This window comes from Macaca nemestrina, chromosome 11 (genome assembly GCF_043159975.1).
Source record: "Macaca nemestrina isolate mMacNem1 chromosome 11, mMacNem.hap1, whole genome shotgun sequence".
NCBI lineage: Eukaryota > Metazoa > Chordata > Mammalia > Primates > Cercopithecidae > Macaca > Macaca nemestrina.
In genome coordinates, this window is record NC_092135.1 from 10,624,805 (window position 1) to 10,631,103 (window position 6,299).

General features: G+C 53.7%; 1 pseudogene; it reads left to right on the forward strand.

The window, feature by feature from the left end:
• Positions 1–2,916: 2,916 nt before the first annotated feature.
• On the forward strand, positions 2,917–3,605 carry LOC105492468 (uncharacterized; annotated as a pseudogene).
• The last annotated feature ends 2,694 nt before the right edge of the window (positions 3,606–6,299 follow it).

The window sequence follows — 6,299 nt, forward strand, 5'->3', positions numbered from 1 at the left end:
AGGAGGCTGCCCGATGGCCTGATTCATTCCTGGATTATTAAATCCACCACCTCATGCTGTGGGAGGCGGGGGCAGGCTTGTGTGCCTCGGGCCTCACTGAACCTCAAGGAGCCTCAGTTTCCTCCACAGCAGTTAGAATGGTGCCTGTCGCTTGGGGTTGGGTGGGCGTGAGGCAAGATAAAATCTTGAAAGTGTTCAATAAGCGCCCAGCACTTGGCACACACTCAGTGAACTTTAGCTAGTATATTGTTATTATTACTATTATTATTCTCCTTCTCTCTCTGGAAGGCAAGGAAATTACTTTTATCTCTGGATCTCTGGTTGTTGGCCCAGAATATCTAAATAGATCAATCAAACTGCATATTGAGTAAGCATTTCTCTGCCCTTGGCACCAGCTTTCCATATGTAAGACTGGGCTGTGAGTACTACAGTACTATCTTCTCTGGCAGGTGGCTGCTTGGATGACTCCACTCCAGTTCCCACACCTCCCACCCATGCTTGCCTGGCCCTGCCATTGACACTGGAGAAGAACATCCAGGTATTTGCATTCCCAGCATCCTTTGCTGCCAGGGGTGGCCATGTGACCCACTTTTGGCCAATGAGACACCAACAAGGGGCTCCTGGGAGACCCTCTACTTTCCCATGGAGCCGAGGCTGCCATCTTGCCACCACAAGGCAACGAGGAGGCCCACATGCTAAGGACGATGAACAGAAAGCTGGAAAGAGCCCAGTACTTGGCATCACCAGCAGCTGACCAAGACCAGCAACCACTCATTTTCAGAAATATGATGTTAGGAAAATAAACCTAATTTTTTTTAAGCCACAGTGAGTTGAGATTCCTGTTAAGTGAAGCCAAACATTTCTATCTGATACCCATGAACTTGCTTTAAGGTGCTCATCAAATATTACGCTCCCTACTTACCTTTTCTTCTTTCTCTTTAAAAGCCCCTTTGCTGGTCCTTTGGGAAAGCCAAGGGGCCCAGGAACTCACCACGTGTTTGAATCAGGGGTCTGATGCTGAAGAAGCCAGCAGGAGCATAACTTACCCTAAGAATTTCTCACCTTCTCTACCCCAAATAGGGGCTGGGGATCAAGGACATCCAGAGCGCTAACATGAGAGGAGCATGCCCAGGAGAGCCAAGGAACAGATCAGAAGATACAGCCCAGGAGACCCCAGGGTCACAGGCTCAGGCCCTTGGGCCAGCTGGGTGCTCAGGGCTACACCCTTTGTGAGGCCCCCACCCCGGCTCCCTGCAGCCCAAGGGAAAGGGCTATCTGCTAGTGACCAAGTGGGCATGATGGGTCTCCTGTGTCTTTGACTCCACCAGACTCGCACAGTTTCGTTCAGGGAATAAAGAACCTGCAATCTACTCTTTCTTTCTTTCTTTCTTTCTTTCTTTCTTTCTTTCTTTCTTTCTTTCTTTCTTTCTTTCTTTCTCTCTCTCTCTCTCTCTCTCTCTCTCTCTCTCTCTCTCTCTCTCTCTCTCTCTCTTCTTTCTTTCTTTCTTTCTTTCTTTCTTTCTTTCTTTCTTTCTTTCTTTCTTTCTTTCTTTCTTTCTTTCTTTCTTTCTTTCTTCTGAGACAGAGTCTCACTCTGTTGCCCAAGCGGGAGTGCAACGGCATGATCCCAGCTGACTGCAACCTCCGCCTCCTGGGTTTAAGCAATTCTCCTGCCTCAGCCTCCCAAGTAGCTGGGATTACAGGCATGGGCCACCATGCCCAGCTAATGTTTTGTGTTTTTAGTAGAGATGGAGTTTCATCGTGTTGGCCAGGATGGTCTCGATCTCCTGACCTCAGGCGATCCACCCGCCTCGGCCTCCCAAAGTACTGGGAGAACTTGCCCTTTCTAAAGCCCTAAAAGCTAATGTTTGAGTGTCTGCTATACATCAGGTTCTTTTCATCTTCATGAAAGTCATTTGATACAAGATTTCACATCCTCATTCATAAATGAGAAAACTGAAGGATCGAGAGGTCAGATGGTTGGCCCAAGGTCACACTGCTTGGAAGCGGGGGAGTTCTGTTTCCCTCCCAGAGATAACCACCCCACAATAATATGTTGCTTCAGAGGCTACTTTATTCAGTCTCCCAGACAGGCACTGTTCATTGCCATCTGAGAGCCTTTGTCCCAGCTCTGCCTGTCCCTCCAGCCTGGAATACCCTCTGTCCTCCACTGGCATTTTGTTCCAGCTTCAAGACTCAGCCTCACTCTCTCCCTAATCATAAATAGCCACCACTTACGGAAAGCACACCACAATATTTTACAACAGTCCTACCCGACAGGTCCCTGTGTCCCTGCTTTCCAGATGAGGAAAATGAGGCTCAGAAAGGAGCGTTTGCTGGCCCCTGTCACACAGCTAGTAAGGGGGGCGACCAGAAGGCAAAGCCAGCTCTGCCGGGGCAATGTCCTCAGAAGAACCGAGAGAGGGAGGGGTTGCTTCCAGGTCAAGGTCAGGCCTCCAAAACAAATGCTTGGTCTGGGCCCTTCTCTCCTCCCCCACACTTGGCCCTGCAAATTGGCTTTGACCTTTCATGCCCCTGCCTTTGAGCTTCTCCCCATTCAATTGAAATCACAAAGGAAGAAAAGAGGGCTGGCAAGAGGGAAAGGCCCCTCCTGGCCCAGGCCCAGGTCCCCAGCCACGCCCCCGCAGGCGCATCAAGCCCTCCAGGGTCTGTTTGCACAGTTGGGGTGCTGCACTAGGAACCCCACCTCCGGGAGAAAGGCACCACGAGGTCATCTGTTTACTCTGGGATTAGCGGCTCCCCGCGGGAGTTCTTTTCCTACGAGATGAAAAGAAAGCGGACAATCTGTCAGGTAAACAGGCCGCATTGTTCCCAGCCATGTCGGGGGCCCCTTTGTGGGCCGGGCCTTTGAGATCGGTTGCTCCCTTGCACAGGGAGAGAGCTTACTTAAAGGGAATGGAACGGAATGGGAGGCCCCAGCTGGTGGGCAGGTCACCTGCTGCTGATACAGGGAGGGACAGAGGGCTTGGACAATTCCGGCTTTTCCTTAGCTGCTCTCCTTGCAAGCCCCTTCCTCCCCATGGGTCTCTTGATGAGTCCAACAAGACGGGCACGGAGCCCGATCTCACAGATGGGGAAGCTGAGGCCAGCGGCAGCTTCCCCCCGCCGCACAGAACAGAGCTCCTGGCATTCCAGCAGGGGGTGGCTGGAAGAAAACCAGGGACCTGGTCTAACCACCTCACTCTTCAGATGGGGAATAGCTGGAGACACAGGAATTGGCAGAGCACGATTTCTGCACTGGAGGCTTCCCCATGTATCCCTGCTGGGTAGCGGAGAACACTTGGGAGCCACGACCATCCCCACCAGTGGGCTGTCAGTTTTATGGATTCCCAGAATATTTAACAGCTGAGTGGATGGGACTGGTCAAGGCCGGCCTGTTTCCTCCCACATCTACCCACAAGGTATCTTCCTGGGAAGCAGGGAAGACAGTGCAAGCCCCGCCCCACAAACGCATGAGTGCCTGGGAGTCAGGACTCCTGTATTTGGGTGGCCCTGACTCCAGTTTGCTCTGTGACCCCAGACAAGCCACTCACCCTCTCTGGACCATCCATCAAACAAGAGATAAGATACTCTCCAGGGGTTAGCCCTTCCCCTTTGGACCGTGAGAAAATCTAGGGAGGGCACAGGCATCCATCCATGAGGACAGGATGGAGGAGGGACTACCTAAACCCCTGTCCATCTCGGACTTCCGAGAGGCTTGTGAGGCAGTAGGGGCAGCGCCTGGCCCAGCCACCATCCTGTGGGCAGGGTGCTGTCATGGGAAGAGAGCACTGTGGTGAGGTGGTGAGAACGTGTGCCCTGGGTCACCCTGACCAGTCCAATTGCAGCCTCTCACTCACCAGAGACCCAACCTTGGGCAAGTGACTCAGCCTCTTGGTCTGTGAAATGGCCCCCATGAGGCCTCCTCAGCCTGGGGGACTCCACGGCGGAAGGGTTCCAGGAAGGCGGGAGTTGGGGCTGTTCTTACTCCTGCCAGGAGGTCCTGTCCACCCTCTAGCTTCCCTCTCCCTGACCCCCCACCACTGCCCATTCCCAGTAAGGCACCTATTCTCTTTGCCACCCTGACGCCAAGTCACTGTTCAGCTTGTTGGCGACAGAGCCGGAAGCGTGGAAAAATCTCATGCAGCTCCCGAAGTCCAGGGAGAGCTCAAAGCAGGCTGCGTGGAAAAAGGCCCAGAGCTGTGGCCAGACAGAGTAGACCCCGACCAACCACAGAGCCACCTTGACAGGAGCCAGGGCACTGTCCTGAGACGAGCCTCATCCCTGGAGGGCAGCAATGGACCATCCACGTGTCTAAGCCCCCATCACCAGCTGGGGCCCCAGTGACTCAGAGCCTGCTCTTCCTGAATCCACTCGGCAGGAAGAAAACTGAAGGCCCGAAAGCCCCAGCCACACTATGACCTGGAGGGACACAGGGGGACAGTACCAAGCTCAGCCTTTCCTCTGAGGCTTCGCAGGACTGAATGAAGGCAAATTTCCCAACACTCCAAGCCACGGGATTGTCCTTCCTGGGGCCCTGACTGAGCTGTGATGGGCTGTGTGACCCTGGGTGAGTTACTTGCCTTCCCTGAGGCTCATCTCACCATACATAATAGAAAATGGAGACAGAAGGATGCCCATTGCACAGGTTTTGGGAAAGATTAAATCACATGTTTATAAAAGAGCCTGGCAAACATCAGTGGCTCCATGAATATTCGCGGTGTTTGAGTCCCCCACACTGCTTTCATGTCCCCTTTTCCTGCTCTTTCCCTTTTCCCATTAAGCTTCCCAAGCCTCCAACTGAAGCTGCAGTGTTGTTGGGGGCCAGCATCATGGGAATCACAATGACCATAGTAACTATTTATTGCAAACATACTATGAGCCAGGCCATGTGCTAATAAGTGTTTTATCTCCATTATACAGAGAAGGCAACTGAGGCACAGAGCACTTAGATACCCCTGGCTAGGAAGGGATAGAGACAGGATTTGAATGAACCCAGTATAGATGCCCTTAGCCATGCTCTCTAGGGCGGTAATCAACTCTGATTTACAGAGCAAAACTGTGTGCCAGGTGCATCACCTCCTGAATTCTACAAGCTGGGCACTGCGGTCCCTGCCACAGAGAGGAAACACTTCAGCCCAGAAAGACCCAGTGTCCACCACTGAGTGTGCGTGGATGCACGGGAGGTCTGGGTGGTGGCCGACCCGGCCAGCTGGCAGGGAAGGGACTCGGTCCTGCATGCTCTGGGATTCCCTTCCTGCTCGCTACTGCCACCACAGACACATCGCTCCCGGGGGAGCTGTCAGGGCCCTGCCAATGGCAGGACCAGGCTGGCCGCTCCCCGTGAGCCGGGGAAGGCCTCACCGACGATGCACCCTGACACTTCCTTTCTCCAGGTGCCCACACAAGCTGCCTCCCAGGGGGTTTCCTGCAGTAAGGAAGGACAGGGGGCTCCAAGGGGCACCCTGGTTGGAAAGTGGGGTGAGGAGTCCTTCCAGGCAGGGGACTGGGGTATGAGCAGACACAGATGGGAGGCCTGGACGTCCCCAAGCAAATGACTCATTACCCCAAATGCCCAGAGACCCTTCTCCCGTTCCTGGCTTCTGACAACTGGCTCCTGGAAACAAGGCCAAGACTGCCCCCTGAGGACTGCCATTTTGGGGAATCCCGGCATCCAGGGGACACCTAAAGATGCAGGCACCAAAGGAGAAGGAGTTTCCAGCTGCAGCTGAAACACACCTGGCCCAGAGACTTGTGGCAAACACCACCCCCACCCCACCCCACAGCCACACACGCCACTCCTCAGCCTCCTTTTCTTCTCGTGAAGGCTACCTCAGCAATTCAATTTTCATCAGATTCAACTGGATTCATGTGCCCCAAAGGCCGTCCACACCACGGGTCCTTCCCAACTGCGCTGCCTCTTGGGCACTCGCCTCCTTGCCAGGCCGCTGGTTCTCCCTGCCCACCGTTTATCATTCTAGAAAGAGCTTCAGTTAAGCAGACACTTGCCGGTCTTCCTGCAGCTTCTACTGTCAGCCATAGAGCAGGAGTGTGGGGGGCACGGGGCGGCTCCAGTCAGACGGCCTGAGGTCTGCATCCCAGCCGGGGGCATCGAGCTTCCGGGGGTTCAGTTCCTTTGTCTGTAAGGTGGGGAGTTTGACAGTCACCCCAGAGGGTTGCTGAGGGGTTCAAATGAGATGATACGAGGAAAAATTTCAGCCCAGCACCCAGCACCACAGTAAGTAACTTTTTATTATTATTGCTGTTGCTATTTGTTCGTTAGCATCTGCAATGCCTTA